Source organism: Camellia sinensis, chromosome 12 (genome assembly GCF_055761805.1).
Source record: "Camellia sinensis isolate YWXY chromosome 12, ASM5576180v1, whole genome shotgun sequence".
NCBI classification, from domain to species: Eukaryota; Viridiplantae; Streptophyta; class Magnoliopsida; order Ericales; family Theaceae; genus Camellia; species Camellia sinensis.
Window position 1 is genome coordinate 141,986,578 of NC_138972.1, and position 17,199 is coordinate 142,003,776.

General features: G+C 34.8%; 1 pseudogene across 1 annotated transcript in view; it reads left to right on the plus strand.

Annotated features, from left to right (window-relative positions):
- Positions 1 to 12,589, plus strand: part of LOC114309338 (aspartic proteinase 36-like) — a 44,842-nt pseudogene extending 32,253 nt beyond the window's left edge. Inside the window, exons 8-10 of the transcript XR_014347377.1 lie at positions 5,247 to 5,322; positions 8,324 to 8,395; positions 12,087 to 12,589. The product of XR_014347377.1 is annotated as an aspartic proteinase 36-like (transcript). The remainder of the gene's footprint in view (positions 1 to 5,246; positions 5,323 to 8,323; positions 8,396 to 12,086) is intronic.
- The last annotated feature ends 4,610 nt before the right edge of the window (positions 12,590 to 17,199 follow it).

The following is a 17,199-nucleotide window of genomic DNA, read 5'->3' on the forward strand; positions in this document are numbered from 1 at the left end:
ACACATTTTAGTGCTGTATCAATAAAACACTTCAATATAGATAAGCACACATAAAAGTGATGCTAATGGAGTCCATCCCCTATCTCCTCCCAAACAAAATCCGGTTTAGAGGTCCATCCCCTATCTTCTCCTAAACCGTGGAGTACATCCCCTATCTCCTCCAACACAAAACAATGTATGCAAATGCAATGCTCAATCAATACACGTATTTTCTGTATCAATGCAATAGTCAAAATTAATGACTTAACCAATGTGATTAGTTTCAGTTATTCCTAGTCCACATGCAATGTCTACAACAATCACGACTATCCTCCACCGATAGCCCAAAACAGTTATTTCTAAACTGAAGATAACTATGTCAACAATTCAATAGAGAAATGACTCAAATTATCCAACTACGCCATTTAATCAATGAATTCCCCAATTCCATGAATTTAACCTTCTTTTCCCAATTCCATGAATTAATTATACAAATTAATTTAATAATACAACTAGGGTTTTTCCCAAAATTACCAAAGTGCCCCCAACATATCAAAATACTAAAAGTTAGAACAAAACTTATAAGATGGAGTAGGAAATCCCTACCTCAAAGACAACAACCCAAATGGAGAAGACAGAGATAATATCCAAATACCAAAGTGCTCCAAATCGCCAACTATTCAGATTAAATGGAAGCCCATGACTCACTCTATCTTTTTAATGAAGGATCTAGGGTAGAAACACACCCTAAGTAGATCAATCCTAAGAGAGAAGGTGTGTAGAGGGAGAGAGAACTCGTAACTAGGGTTTTGGAATATGAAAGTGCAAGAAAAACAGATCTGAAACACGCTGCTGCCTATTTAAACCTGACAGGCTCGCTCGAGCGAAGACTTGGTCGCTCGAGCTACCAGACACAGAAAAACTACGCTCGAGCCAAGGAAGCCCTGCTCGAGCCAACAACCCAAAATCTCGCTCGAGCGAAAGAAATCTAGCTCGAGCGAAGGACTCAAACCCTCAGGTCTGTAACCAGACACACGCTCGAGTGAAGGAACTCTCGCTCGAGCGAAGAATGAACTAACTCGCTTGAGCGAAGAAAAGCTCGCTCGAGCCAAGAATGCAAAGCTACTGGTCCAAGCCAGACGCAAACTCTCGCTCGAGCAACCAAACCTCGGCTCGAGCGAAGAACTAAAACAACATCTCGCTCGAGCGACAAACCCCTCGCTCGAGCGAAGATCCAAAATTCTGGACAGCAACACTTGGTTTCTAAACCCTACCAACCATAAACAAACCTGCCCAAACACATCCTATAATTCCAAATGAGAAAATAAGGGACAACAACAACAACAATTATACACTGACAGGATCTACGGAACCTAAGTCCGGATACAATAATCAAATGGGAAAAGACCGGGGTCGCTATATAACTTCTCTCCACTTCTCTGATCACTTGCTTCTGGCCACACTCTTGAAACACAACTCTGCTTCAAGGAACTTGTCCATCTTGCATGCTCCTCACTTCAGACCATCCATAAATTAATTGGGCCACATCAGCACCTCTATCGACAAACCAACCTGCATATTTCGGTACCAACACATATGTTCTCTTGTGACGCAGCGTTGTAGCGGAAGGAATGACTAAATATCATTCTAGTAGACGAAGGGGAAGATATCGTTCTTCGGACTGTAACAACTTGAATCCACGAGCAAAGATAAACGACCTTTGTGCACAAGGAAAATAGAGAAAACTGTGACTATATTGATTAAAAACTGGTTTTCTGCAAGGCTTACAAACGTATTTATACTAGATAATAGAGACTCAAACTTTGATATTCCCAACACAAAAATAAATGCTAGAAACTCTCCCGTAGACTCTTGTGTCAAATACAAAGAACTTAAATAAATACTAGAAACCCTCCCTTAGACCCTTGTGTCAAATAAAAAGAACCTAACCTTTAGACTTTTATGTTAAACACAAATTACCAAATTACAAGAATCCAATCAAATAATATATCAAAAATATAAAAATTCTTAAAATCTTGTCCTACATCATCATGTAACAAGTTTAAGTTTCTTTTTTTCCCCTTAGGTTTGATATACGTTTGTTAGGTTGATTTTTGATAAATCTTGCAACCGACATGGGTTATTACTGAATGTTATTTAGTTTTTGTAATTCAAAACATCAGCTTCGAGCGGTTCTCAACTCAACTAAAGAAGCCTTTGTCCCAATTACTTTGGGTCCGCTACATGGATCAATTACTTCTAATTTGTAGTCATATCCTCAGTTATGTTTAATATAACCATTTCCATTTTTTTTATCACCTCAAACCCAAGCAGAGAGTTTGATCTTCCCATATTACTTTAACCTCTTTTTGCTTTTTCGTCTTGACAATTTCTTTCTATTTTTATTTTTATTTTCTCTCTTCTTGTTAGTCAGATGTCACCTGTTTCATTATGTAGTAGGTATGTTGTTTTTTGTCCTGATTCTACTATTCATATATTTTTTTTTTTTATGCGTGAATCAAAACTTAGTCTTAATTGCTTATCATGCTGGAAAGCATTAGCTCCAACTAAAGATAGTTTAGTTGTTCTCAAAGTAGGGTTTAAAAATATTAGCCCTTTGAAACTTTAGTATGATAATTCTGTTTCCTACTTTTAGTTATCTAGCCACTACACTTTAGTGCCTCCACCCCATTTTGTTTTACATGGTTGACCTTGCAAGCAGTTTAAAAGAATTATTGAATAAAAGGTTTACAAAAATGCCCTTTGTCTTATTTGAATAACTTTTTTTGGCACTTAGGATTGTATTTAATTATAAATTTTAAAAGGAAAATAAATTTTTGAAGCATCTTTGGATTACTAGTTGGAGTTATAGCGTTTGCATCAAGTAACCAATCGAGCAACTGATTTACATGAAATAAATTCAAGTTTGAAGAAGCAAGTTGGTTGGACTATCGGTATCTTATTTGGCTAGCATCTTCAAGGAGAAAGTCGAAGATTTGGAGAGTTTACAAGATAAGATATCTTGTTTGGGTTCATTTTGGGTTTTAGTGTCCCTTTTTGTTAAGGGGATTCATTTATTTTTTATTTCTAGAGATTGGAGAGACGTTTGTAGGTCATGACATTATTTGTACTTTTCTTTTGATTTTGGTAGACTACTTGTCCCCTTGTACTTTTTTGTTTCATTCTCTTCTTTTTAATATAACTTTCTTTGTGGTCATTCAAAGAAAAAAGTCAGTTGGACTACCAATTGTACACAAACTCTCTCAATTATAGTATTTGAGCCATTATTCTCTCCATATGATTCGTTGCGGCCATTCAGGAAATCTACCATAGAATTTGTTTAAAATTTTTAGCTATTCCATTAAACTATCATGTTCATATTTTTATGATATTTATTTATTTGTTATTGATTTTTTTATTATTATTATAAATAAAATGAAATTTTATTAAAAAAACATCAAGATGATGTAAAGAATATAAAGACACTCAACATGAAAACAAAAGCTCCTAACCAATTGCATCATCTAAAAAATCTAAAAAGACAAATAAATCTGGTTCTACCCTACTCTCCAACCAACTATACAAGGTAACAAGAAATCTATTTTCAAGCCTCGCCATCGAATGAGAAATCTCTTGAAACGTACGTCAATTCTTCTCTAACCAAACCAACCACATCAAACAGAAAGATACCAATAACCACACCTGTCGTTGTCGCTGCCCAACTTGGGCCCTCACCGACCAACTCGGGCCCTCGCCAAACTCCACAACATTGTTAGCACCCCCCTCGACTAAACCCAAGGGATCCCAAACAGAAAACAAATAAGTCTCCAGAGTCGCGTCGCAACTACATAATAAAGAAACAAATGATCCGCCGATTCTGCATCAGCACAACACATGCAACACCGGTTCACTAACACATGTCCTTGACAAACCAAATTCTCAATAGTGCGATTATGCCCTAGAGCAGCCGTCCATAAAAAGAAAACCACCTTAGACGGAACACCCGGTACCCAAACACTCCTCCAAGGAAATGTCCCCAACGCATCCCCCGCCAAACTCTGATTAAAAGATGAGACAGAAAATTGTCCTTTAGTACCTGGTTCATTCCAAATCACCACATCCGCCCCCTTCTTGTAATATCCAACCCATACAAGAAACTTAACATCTCTCCCAATTGGTCAACCTCCCAATCCTGCACCGACTGCCGCAACTGAATATTTCAAACCACCACCTCCCCATCCTCCAAACAATCTGCCGCAGTAACCTCCCTATCCATAACAATATTATATATCAAAGGGAAATGCTCCTCCAATACAACCTCCCCACACCATCTATCCCTCCAAAATCGAAGCCTCTCCCCTGTCCTCACCCCAAAATTCACCTTCTCCCAAAACTCTCTCCTCCCTAACCATATTCCTTTCCATAATCCCCAACCATGAGAACCACTCACCTCCCCCACTTGCCAATCCCCCCTATCCACTCCAAACTTAGAACCAATAACCCTTCGCCAAAGACGATCTCGCTCCAAAGCACACCTCCACAACCACTTACTTAACAGAGCCTTAATGAAAGTCACCAAACTCCTAATCCCGAAATTGCCCTCCTTAGAACAACAAATCAAATCCCAACCAACGAAATGATATCTAAACTCCTCCCCCCAATTCCCCTATAGAAAATCTCTCTGAAGTTTTTCCAAACGTCGCTCCACCGAGACAGGAATAACATGCGCCGATATGAAATAAGTTGGAATACTACTCAACACACTCTTAATCAAAGTCAACCTCCCTCCCTTCAATAGATATTGCCTCTTCCACCTTGCCAAATGCCGCTGCACTCGCTCTATTACTCCATCCCACACCCCTGTTGCCTTGAAAATAGCACCAAAAGGTAAGTCCAACCTACAATTTTTCAACCAAATAACGGACTACCCGATATGGTGGACATAGAGTCCAATCAAACACCCCCAAGTGAAAATCACAAGGTTAAAGTGTATTTTTTTTCCTTTAGGTGAACTTCTTGTCCCTTTTTTACTTTTTTTGTAATATCTTTTTAATAATAATATAGTTTTGTTCCTAACACCAAAAAAAAAAAAAAGAAAAAAGAAAAAAGAAGAAAGAAGAAATCCATCTTTGTTGAACATGGCCAAACATCTTGGCTTTGTCTCATCCTATTTTCCATTAGTGCTACTTGACATTTTCATCAATACACTTGCCTGTCCTGCATCTGGTATTATATATAATTTTCAAAATTAACGCAAGTTTTTACAGGAAGGTTTATGGTGTATTGGTTGGCAAAACAGTGCAATGCAATCCAGAGATGGGAAGAACATGACACTTTTGGGAGGTATGCACCTACTAATTTTATAGGTTTGCTACCTTTTACTTAAGTTTATAGTATATGGGACAGACTGTGATTTTGAATGCTGTAAAATTTCCCCAGTATCCTCTATGAACTTTGACTTTAAATACAGTTGGTGCTTGAAACTGTGGGGTTTATAATTTGACTGGACTTTTCCTATGGTGGGGCCAAACCAAGAAATGGATTTCATTAGGGAGAGAAAATCCAAAAATGGATACAAGAGCTTTTAAGCTCTGAAATATTCAATATCAAAATATTATAAACTGAATAATAAAGGGGCCTAACCACCTATTTATAAGATAAAAGACTCAACTAACTCTAATTAACTCTTATGGCACTAAAACATAACAATCATACTAATTCTAACTACATTAGACTTCCTTTCTAAAGAAAACTTCTTGTCCTCGAGTCGATTACAACAAAATGACTCAAGACGATGACATCAACAAAATAACTCAAGACAATTACTTATGGAAGCATAATGGACACGCAACGGCAAGCAAGACTAAGTAGTTGCAAGTCCTTATTCAAGATCACCCTAGCAAATATCCCTTCAAAACAAGTTCTCATTTATGCACATCAATCGAAGCCATGTTGAAGTGTGAATAGGCCACCCATGTAGCATGCCATTTTGGAAGCATGTCATCAAAATAACACTTCATGCATTGTCTCAAAATAAACTCATTCTTCCTCCACGAAGTTAGGCCAGGTACCAAATCAACACAAAGTGGAACAAATGATTTTGAAGATAGAATACGAAGCATTTCTCGAAAGCAACAATTGCCCAACACCCATGAAACTCCAACTTCATGACTCTCCACCATAATTGTCTTGGAATCGAAGGTGGGATTGCAACCACTTCCTTCATAGGAATCAATGTAAGAGCAAAGCTTGCTTCATCAACAAAACTTGCCTTCACTCTCTACAAGAAAGTCATCCTTATCATCATAGTGGTCAAAGATTGGAATCCCAGCATATTCACAAACATCAACTTTCTCATAAGCCAATGCCTCACTTTCATTGTCAAAGATGGCAACATCTTGATCATAGTCTTGTTCCACATCTTGATCAAAGATGGGAATATCTTCGTCACAAGTGTAAAGAGTTTGATCACAATCTTTCTCTTGGCCACAACTTTCCTCCATATCTTCTTCACCAATGATAAAAGCTTCCTCCTCATCATATCTTGATTCAACCACCTTGTCACTAAAGAACATCTTATGATGATGTCCATCATCAAAAGTCTCTTTCATTCCAACATTAGTTTAGAATCCAACTTGGACATACTCATGGGATGATTGTCCGATTGTAAAGCCACTTTGGTATTGATGTCTGGAACTTGAAATCCCTTCTTTTGTTGCTTCTCAACCAACAAAGGTAGGATGTGATTAGAAGGTAAGAAGTGATCCTTGAGCTTCTTTCTCATCTTCCTCCACTCTCTAACATTTTCTTGGCCTTTTCTTTGCCTACCAACTTGTAATTGTTTCCACCAATTGGAGGCTCTACCTTTGAGGCTTTGAGAGACAACTTTCACCTTCTTTTCGTCCGGCACATCATGGCACTCCAAATGACTCTCAGCAGTGTTCTTTTGAAGTTCTTTTGATTCTTAAAGATCAATTCAGTCAAGGTGCAGAAAACACAGTTAATGTAGCAGCTCTGGTCAACTAGTTTTAAGGACTGGTCCACCTGGTTGACTAAGTTAGTGTGGAGTTGACTAGCTAGCAGCTGGACAGATTGTAAGCTTTCGGCTTTGATTTGCTTTAAGGGGAGCTCTTGAACTGGGTCGCCCTTTTATGTGCTTTACTGGTCCCCTCCGAATTTAGATTTACTAAATCGTTAGCTCTATCTCGCTAAGTTCTTAAGAGTTCAACTTATTAGATTGCTTTATAATAGTTCTAGGTTAATTCACATTGAGTTTTACATAAGAGATTTTGGTCTTATTATTATTAATAAAGCTTCTCTCTTGATCTGATCCTTAGCCTTGTTCTCCTTGACTCAATTGCTCTGCTTTGAAGTAAGTCTTCGAGTCTTATATAAGCCTTCCAAATTCCCTTTTGATTTCGCAATGAAGCACACCTTGAAGCTACAATTGAAGTCATGAAATTGCTAACCCACACCATTCCTTGCATGTACAAACTTAATGATAGTGCAAGCTTTTCTCTTTTTTTTAGCGCGCGCGCGTGTAGGGAAGGAGAATTAAATGTAGAACAGCTAGTTTAATGAAAATTTTGAAATTAATTTGCATTGTGTTATTTTCCCTGGTCTTACAAATTTTCTTTCCCTAAAAATAAATGAGAAAAGAAATGGTCAAATTCCTCAAATGTCTATTTTTGGTTTCCTTAAGTTATTACATATGGAAAAGAGGAAATTAGGAAAGTAGAACCAAAAGCTATAGAAGTCACAGTCCAAACAGCATCTCCAAAAGGGCCAACTTTTGATGGCATTTTATATATTCATGATACCTAATCTTCCAAATGAATAAATGTTAACCCTAGGTGCTTGGATTGTGCCTTATCCTTCTTGGCTCTACCATGTCAACTTTCCCCCATCCCTTTGTATCACAACTTGGCAAGAAAATACTTGTGGCCTTTTTCCACATCGACATCGACATTGGTATACAAGTATCTAAGTTTATCACTTTTCATTTGAAAGGTAAATCTAGTGATTTGCCAACTACAGAAAACTTTGAAGGATATGAAACTCATAAATATATATGAATGAAAAATTAAAATAAAACCATCACACGACAATATGTAATCTTTCCCAGATAAATTTACTGTGACGATTCTGATTTTGTCAACCATTTGATAGCCAAATATTAGGTCTTGACACTTTAATTTCTATCTTTTGTTAGTTTTAATCATCATGAGATTTTTTGAGCCATTTCTGTTACAGTAAATCTGTTATAAACTGATTGATGATATTTTTTGCTGTAAGAGAGACTTTGTTGATTCTGCTAAACCCTTAATTTACTTTAATTCTGCAGACTTAGTACTCTCAAACAAGTTGGTCGTGTATGATCTTGAGAATCAAGTCATTGGATGGACTGAATACAACTGTGAGTATTTCTTCCTGTTTCTCTTTCCTTTTATATTAAATAGCCTTTTCTTTTCTTTGTTTTATATTCTAAAAAAAAGCTAATGTTAAAGAAGTTTTATGAATTCCTAAATATTGTTAATTCTTAGATTTAATTTTTTTTTATAATTTTCAGACTGTTCTTTCACTCCTTTTTCTTACACATTTTCATATTCATCCCTGCTAAATTCTTTAACCATGGTATGAAGTTTGATCATGTAAATCACTTGTAATCACATATACAATTGTTGCAACTTTGTTATTGCAACCCCAAGTGAAGGATGTCACGAAATAATATCTCGCTGATTCCAAGGTCCAACCATAGGGATTAGTGTATCCAAAGCAATATGCAAAAGGTTAGGTGTGTACCTAATCTTTCCCCTCTCAAACACACATTAATGTGTGGGCCTTTTTTTTTTTTCCCAACTTTTGTATTGTAATCCCTAGTGCATGATGTCGAGATATAATATCTTGGTGAGTCTGAGGTCGAATCACAGGGATTGGTGTACGAAATGATTTTATTTGTTTGAATGATTTTAGAGATTTAAACAGGTAACAATAAAGGTAGGAAAAACAATATTGAAAAGTCTCTAAGGTATCAAAGACCCTCTACCAATGTTTCCTTTAAAATATTTCAAATTTAGTTTGTATAACTCAATTGAGGAATACACAAATGGTATAATCAATTAGAAGATAAGAACAATTATTTCATAAAATATATATATATATATATATCAAAAGATTGATTATTTTGTTTGATTGATCACACAATAAAACCTAATTGTTTGGGGAATTCCAAATGTCTATAGTGCTCGGAGTCGATAATAGAACAAGGGATTATTTTGAACAAAAATTTTCCAAAAAAATAATTAAACCAATCAATCAACATAATCTAACATTAAAAAACCATTATTGAATCATATGAACACTCACAAAGAATCCATTAGGATGAAAACCCCTGGCCTTAGCAAAGAAGTTTAGAACTCTATGAAGAAGAAAGAGAAACTTTGTATTCAAAATAATAAGATGAAGATCTCCCAATAATGAGTCTTGACATGTATTTTAATAAATGGGAAACTCTTAACCATAGTTTGACAAGGAAAGGAAACCTTTTGCTAAAAATGTAAATGATAGTCTAATTACAATCCTTCGTGCAACTTCGTGAGGCACCATTCGACTGGAGCACTGCCAGGAAGTGCAAAAGGTCTAAAAATCTGTTTGTAATTTTTTTCTCCCATTGAACTGCAAAATGCGCTAAAGCACTTGGACCAAACAACTCCGGCAATCTAGACCACAGTTGCTCATTAAACCATGCACCTTTGGACAGCAAAGCAACACCAGCAAAGGCTGAAACACTAACGGCTAAAAATCCTTTTTTTTTTGTTTTTTTTTTGTTTTATTGTCTTGCTTAATTCATGCAGCCACCACATGCTAGACATGGCCAGGCCCACCATAGAATGTCGTAAAAAAAAATTCTCTTTGCCTGCTACATGAATCTTTCTGCCCTGTCACGCTTAGTTATAGATTCATATCTCTTTTTTTTTGCTACCACACATCGTGTCAGTTTAGGTCTTCCCTTCCCTCAAACATTTTCAATTACAGTGATTATATCATTCTTTTTTACCGTTGCATCTACAGGTTTGTTGAACATAATCAAACTATCATGACATTTTCTCTCTCAATTTATCTTCAAGAACTTCCAAACATGAATATATGGGATATTCTAACAAAGAAGCTAGCATAATAAGCTTCAACATAATTCTCATACTTACCAAAAAAAAAATTAGAGGGATTTAAATGTAGGTCCTAATAGGTGGACTTATTGTCCAATAGGTCCTATGCGAATTAATGGTATTTTTTATCAAACACTATTAAAAAACGTCACTAATTGTTAATTTTCAGTGACAGTTTGAAAATTGTCACAAAAAATGTCGCTAATTATAAGTTTTAGCGACAGTTTAAAAAATTGTCACAAAAAAGGTCAACTTTCAGCGACAGTTTGAAAATTGTCACAGAAAAACGTCACTAATTGTAAGTTTTAGAGAATTTATAAAAGTCATGACAAAAAAAAAAGTCGCTAATGGTCAATTTTTAGTGAGATGTCAATAATCATCAAAAAAAAATTATTTTTAGCGACGAGACTTATTTTCAATAGGACTTGATAGGAATTAAGTCCAAATATTAGGACCTATTAATAATTTATCCAAAAAAATAAAGTAAAAGATCCTGCATCAAAATCATAACCATTAATTTCACAAGGCAATTGCCGTTGTGTGTGGGATTGTCCTATTGACGGGGATCTCATTATCTAAGAAGGTAATCACTTTTCTCCATTTAGAATTAATGAATTGGGCTGGATAAGTCAAATGTCTCCTTTACTCAAGGCATGGGAGCATGAGAAGAGAAGTGATTGGAATGCCATGAGAGTGTCCAAAAGGCTTTCAAGTGGAAGCTCACACCTTGCCTTGCTAGATTCCAGCAAATACCATTCCAAATCTGCCATTAGAAGTTTCGTAACATTGCATTTGTCATCTACAATCTGAATTTTGCTTTGAAGATCTCAAACAGTAAAGCAATTTACAGGTATCAAAAGAAGGATTCTATGTATCTAGCTCCTGCACTATGTCCTCGCTATCACCATCGCCTTTTAATTTTTGTGAGTTGTAGCCAGCCAAAAGTCCACTCTTACTAGCCAAACCATTAAAGGATAATAACTATAGAACCTGCTTAGTTTTTTTTTTTAAACTTCCTTTTCATATGTTTATCATTACTGAAAGAACTTCATTTGAGGACAAAATGTCTTGCCGAGCTGGAGTGAAATGGTTGATTGCTCTTTCCTCAGTTTATGATTATACTTGCATTGGAGCTCAAAAGAGAGATCACTCTATCAACTGTTTCTAATGGATAGCTAAACTTTTCAAATTTTCTATTTTGTTTTTGCCACATTGGAGGCCGTAGCTTGGGGGAAGGAGGAATCAAAACCTTGACCATCCTAATGAGATGCTAAGGTTTTGGCCAACTAAGTTGGCCCTAGTTGATTAAAATTTATTTGGTGATTGAGGTTTCGTTTTTCCCCTAGAAAAGATATCAATACAGTAATGCTATTATGATGATGATTATATTTTGTTTACCACGTGATGTGCTACATTGATTTGACAAACATAAGTGGTGGGACCAAGTGCTGATACCTTAGATGGTAAACAATTTTTGGTATCCTATGGGCTTGATCTTTCATTTTTTTTATGACTACCATGCTTTCAACAGTTTGTTCTCTGGGGCTTACACTGGAAAGAATAGCAAGGAGAGGAAAGATGAATGAGAGAAGCAAAAAGTTGTCTCATCTTTTTTAGTACAGTTATTTACATAACATGGGACATTGCTAAACTATCTCACTTAGTGCATAAGGATTGAGTGATTTACTATGTCCAAGTACAAAATAGCTTTAGGATAAGCTTTGCTTAGTCAACAATGCCCAGCACTATGATATCTGACTTTGGTACTTTAGTTTTAAATGTGAACTGTGATGCTTTTAAAATGATTGATGTTGAATCCTGTTTGGATCTTTAAAATGTTAGACCAAATTAAATTGAAGTTACAATAATCTAAGGAATTGCTTAAATCACTGTTTTTTCTTTTCTTTTCTTTTCTTTTTTTTCCGTTATGGTGGATTTCAGGCTCTTCAAGCATTAAATTACAAGATGAACTGACAGGATCAGTACATCTGGTAGGTGCTCACTACCTGTTTTCTGCTTGGAGTAAGAGCTCCCAAAGGGCTATAATGTTCTTGTTGGTGACTGCTCTGCTGCACCATTTAGTTCACTGAGATGGCACTAGTAACAGATATGCCAGTGGCATCAAAGTACATGGCAAATTGGGGATTGACTACTCGGATCACATGTGTATCGTTTTTTGCACAACACAGACACAATAGGATAAATAAGCATCCAATTTCAGCCTTTTCTTTTTTTCTTTTTTTTAAGTTTCTTTTTCTTTTTCTTTTTTCTTTTTTCTTTTTTCTTGTAGTTTACTTGGGGTATTTGAATATTCAGATACAAAGGCATAGTCTTTATACCATTGGCTTTGTATGTAGTTTCGTTGACGTATTTATATGCTATTTGTATATATACTCACTATGACCTTCATAAATAACATGTTAGCATTCAATTTTAATCCTCAACTAGTTGGGTCTGACACAACTATCAAAATCCAAAGATGAATTTTTTTTTTTTTTTTTTATTTGCCGGGGGGGGGGGGGGGGGGGGGGGGAGAGGGGTTTTGGGTGTGGGGGTGTGGTTCTTCTAGTTGGTTGCAGAAAAGGGATGCGGTCTAAGAAACACCAATGAACGGTGATGTTGTGAAGCCAAATGGAAAGTGGAACTTAGCCAAAGTATTCAAGAGCAAGAGAATGGTGTGCTTGCTGGAATCATTTCAATGTCTTTACCAAGAAAACTCGCATGCACCACCACTATGTAATATATACTAAAATGGTTATATTTTTATATCATAGTTGATATTTCATGTGAATTGAAATCATTATACTATAATGATTTAGTAAGTTTCATTGTTTGTGTCTGTTTCAATATAGTAGTTACAACTCAGATGATAAACCAAATATAAAAATGTGGTCATTCAAATGTGTTGTAGAATTATTACTAGTATACTTACGTCTCATTTGGGAGCAAGTTATTTTAGTAATTTTCTCATTTTTTATGAAAAAATTTGCAGAAAAATAGAGAGAGTGATATGACAATTTATAGTGACTTTTTAATTTTTGGCTAAAACATGTAGTTGCCAAACGAGGCCTTAATGCAAATAAGAATGGAAGAGATCAATACGCTATTTGGTGTTAAATTTTCCAAAATAGGTTTTTTGAGTTTTATTGTCTTTAGTGAACATTTTTTATATTTTAGTCAATTTTTTTTTTTTTTTTTTTTAAATTTTTAGATGCACCTACTCTAAATGTATATAAAAAGTTAAGTTTTGTGAAATTTTTTTTTTTAAAAAAAGAAGGAAAGAAAAGATACAATAATGTACTGAATTTTTTTATTTTTTGTTTTCGTATTTATAGATTAAGTAGATCTATAAAAGTTTAAAAAAAATAATAATTATTGAAATATTTAAAAATTTTACTAAAAATCAAGGAATATATAGATTGAAAATTCGAAAATTATTTTTGAAAAATCAAATTTAAAATTAATAGTTGATTAGGAATATCTTGATTATATTGTAATTATTAGGATCCTTTTTTCTTATTAATATTTAGTTTTCCTGTTTTATGCATTCTTATTCTTCCTTTTTAGATATTTTTTGTTAGCAAGAATTAGAAGGTATTTGATAAAACTGAAAATCAAGTAATAAAAATTTGATATTGAAATTTTTAAGTTGAAAAATTATTTGATAAAAATTTCAGTGTTGAGTTAAAATAAGTTGTATGATATGTATACAAGATGAGATTTAAAATTTAATATTTTTGGGTTTTCTCTACTAATTTTTATATTGTAGGAGTGAGGTGTCTAATATTATAATAGTGAAGTCGTAATAAAGGAATAATAGTTGTGGTGATGGCAGAGGGGTGGTGCATCAAACAAATGATGAAAAAAAACAACCCACTTTCCAAAGAATAACGCTATATAATGAATTTGATTAGAAGAGCCACTGCCATAACAATACTAAAAGAATAATTGTGAGAACCCGAATATAAAAATTAAGTAAATAATTAAATAATAATTTTACAATCTCAAATATTTTTTTATGAATCTTTAAGTGCAAATTAAATATTATTAGAGGATCTGTTAATTAATTTTTAAAACCTAAAATAAATTTATGGTGAAAGTCATTGATTGAGAAGCAAGATTTATTATTAAAAAAAAAAAAATAGAGAAGAGGGTGTGACTTGAACTCTAGACCATAAAATTTATAAGTTAGGCTCTTACCATTTGAGTTGCATGTAACTTATATATGTATTTTGTATATTTATCTATCTATTTGACCTAAGTGTGCCCACCACTAGTATAAAATAAAATAAACACAAACCCTAACTCTTGTTATAATTGTTTTCCACAACACTAGCAGCCCTAGCAGCCGTGGGTTTATGAAGAAAAGAGAGGGGTTTTTCAATCATCAAGATTATTGTTGTAGCCAAGAAGGAGAGCTTTGAGTGTGTTGTGCTGTGTGGCTTCCTAGGTTTTCTTCTCTTCTTTCTTTGTTCTTTATCCTAATAATATTGTTATTTAATTCATTGATGGAGAGATTGTAGGTGTATGTATTTTGTGTATATATATATATGCTGTTAAGAAATCTAAGGAGTTAAATTCATGTATAAAGAATCGGTGTGAATCTTAGTCCAACAAATTCTGCACATAATCGCTAACTTTAAAAAATCAAGAAACCATATCAAATGGATGAATTTTAATCTGAAATTTTTACAGTAGATCAATTACACATTGAATTGCATATCTGAATTTTTTCATAATTTTTGGGAGTCGAAATCCATATAAATTGAGGTATTCAAATCTGTCCAGGAAACCAGTCCGAAACAGTAAATTCGGGATTGTTGTTCTCTTTGGGTATAAATTCAAAAATTATCAAATTAGTATCATTAGAACCGGTTACGAGACTAGTTTCGTATGTTTTTGGCCTTGCATTGATTTCTCGTGTATATTAAGAGAACCGTCAATTTCTTTAAAGTGCTGCAGAAAACAACCTGTTTGGATATAATAAATTGTAGAAAATTATTTTGATAAGAAAATCAAGTGAAACCAATTGGGTTTGAAACTTAGGATATATTAGATCATATCTAGAGGTTATTGGAATTTTTCGAATAGCGTGGAGTGGATTTTGTAATTTTCAAAGTTAGCGAATAGGTTGGGAAGGCTTGTTTGAAATTCTGTTTTATCTTAAAGTCACAATTAATTAAGTTTCGATCGGAACCTATGTCTTGGGTGATTTTAGACCTTGAAGAACATAAACTTAGGTAATATTTAAGAGTAACGGTGAGTTGGGTTGAGCCGTGTTAGTGCACTTTAGTTTGGGGTTACTTGGTTCGTATTCTTTAGTATTTTTAAATTAGTAGTGACGTGTAGTTTTCATATTGGTTCAGGGCACTAGTTGGACTTTCATACTCTATTCGAGGATTATATTATTTCGTTTCCAGGTGAGTAGTTTCATGCTACGTATTTTTATAAATGTTCCCTTACCCTGAACTGTTGGAAAAATTAAATTGTTGTTTCATGATTAAACTGTTTTGATAAATTATTATATTATCAATTGAATCAAATTATTTCTGAAACACGTATGAACTTGGCATACTGTAAACTATTTGTTTTGGTCTCATGTTTATAATGATGAACCACCATGTTTTGCGAAAACTGATGTGTATTGATTATTGGGACCATGTGTGTATTTAGTCCAGGGAAATTATTCCACTGTGTGTGGTGACTCTGGCCACTAGGGAACAGATCCGGGTTGGGCCGTGATGACTCTAGTGCTCAACGATTGTAAGGAACAGACCTTTAAAAACAACTAGGTGACCTTCAATCGGATCGTCTTTGAGAAAAGGCCCAGGTGCCACCCTGAGGATGACTCTTAGTTCGGTATTGGATCCAACAGGGCTTATAGCCTGAGAAATGTGTGGCAGATTATTTGTTTTTATTGGTACCCAGAAAATTATTGGTGTTCATGTTATAATCTGTTTTAAGTGGAAAATGTTGTTTATCATGTTCTTGCGAGACATGAGTATTTTAAGTGTTGAACTGTGGAACCTTCTTTTGAAACAGATTGTATTTACCAAACTGTATGCCAATCTAGTTTCTGTGATATATATCTTATTTTGAAATTTATCCTTGTTTTCAAAACTGTATTTACTATCCATGTTGCTACTCACTGAGCTATCAGCTGACTTAGCTTTTATCACTTCCAGGTGTTAGAAGGACTTAGAGTGGACTCATGGCATAGCGGGGACTCAATTGCATGGACCTCTAGGGCATTCCTTTAGTTTAGAGTGTTATGTCAAGCTTGTGCATATTTATATTTATTCTTATCGAAGTTCATTTAGGATTATTTTTGATATGTGGGTTGTCTATATCCCATAAGTTTGGATGGTTTTTCATTGCGGTTGATTTTGCCGTTTATAATTGTGACATGTCTGGATTGAGTTTTGGTTATTTATTATTGGACTATTGTTCAGTTGTTCAATGTGATTGGATTCGTGTTTAGGCTTACGTGTGCCTTGGGCTAAGTCCCTGTGGGCCACGGCCGGTCATGCCCGGATTTGGGGTGTGACAATTGTGGTATCAGAGCTATAGATTTATCAAGTTACATACCTTGCATTTCATCATTTAGACGAGGTCCGAGTCCCTATAGTCCTTAGTAGTGTTTGGTTAAGTTAGTTTTGTTTAAGCTTGTGTTGAATCGTTCTTGATTTCATTTTGAAGGTTAAGAGTTGGCACCTAGATATCTACACTGACTGTCTATTCCTGGTGAGCCTTTGATGTTTGTATTACCTTGTCTACTCCATTAGGTGAAATAGAAGTATTGGGAGAAACAGTGGTGTTAGGGGATGATTGTAGATCTTGTGAGATAGAAATGGATGGTAGAATTTTTCCAGTGGATTTGATTTCTTTAGAGATGAAGGATTTTTATGTGATTTTGAGGATGGATTGGTTTACCAAGCATCATACCTCTGTTGATTGTTTTAGAAAGATGGTAGTTTTTGCTATGTTGGGACAACTTGAGTTTTTCTTTTAGGGAGATAAGAAAGGGTCTTCTATCTGTTTTACTTCTTCCCTT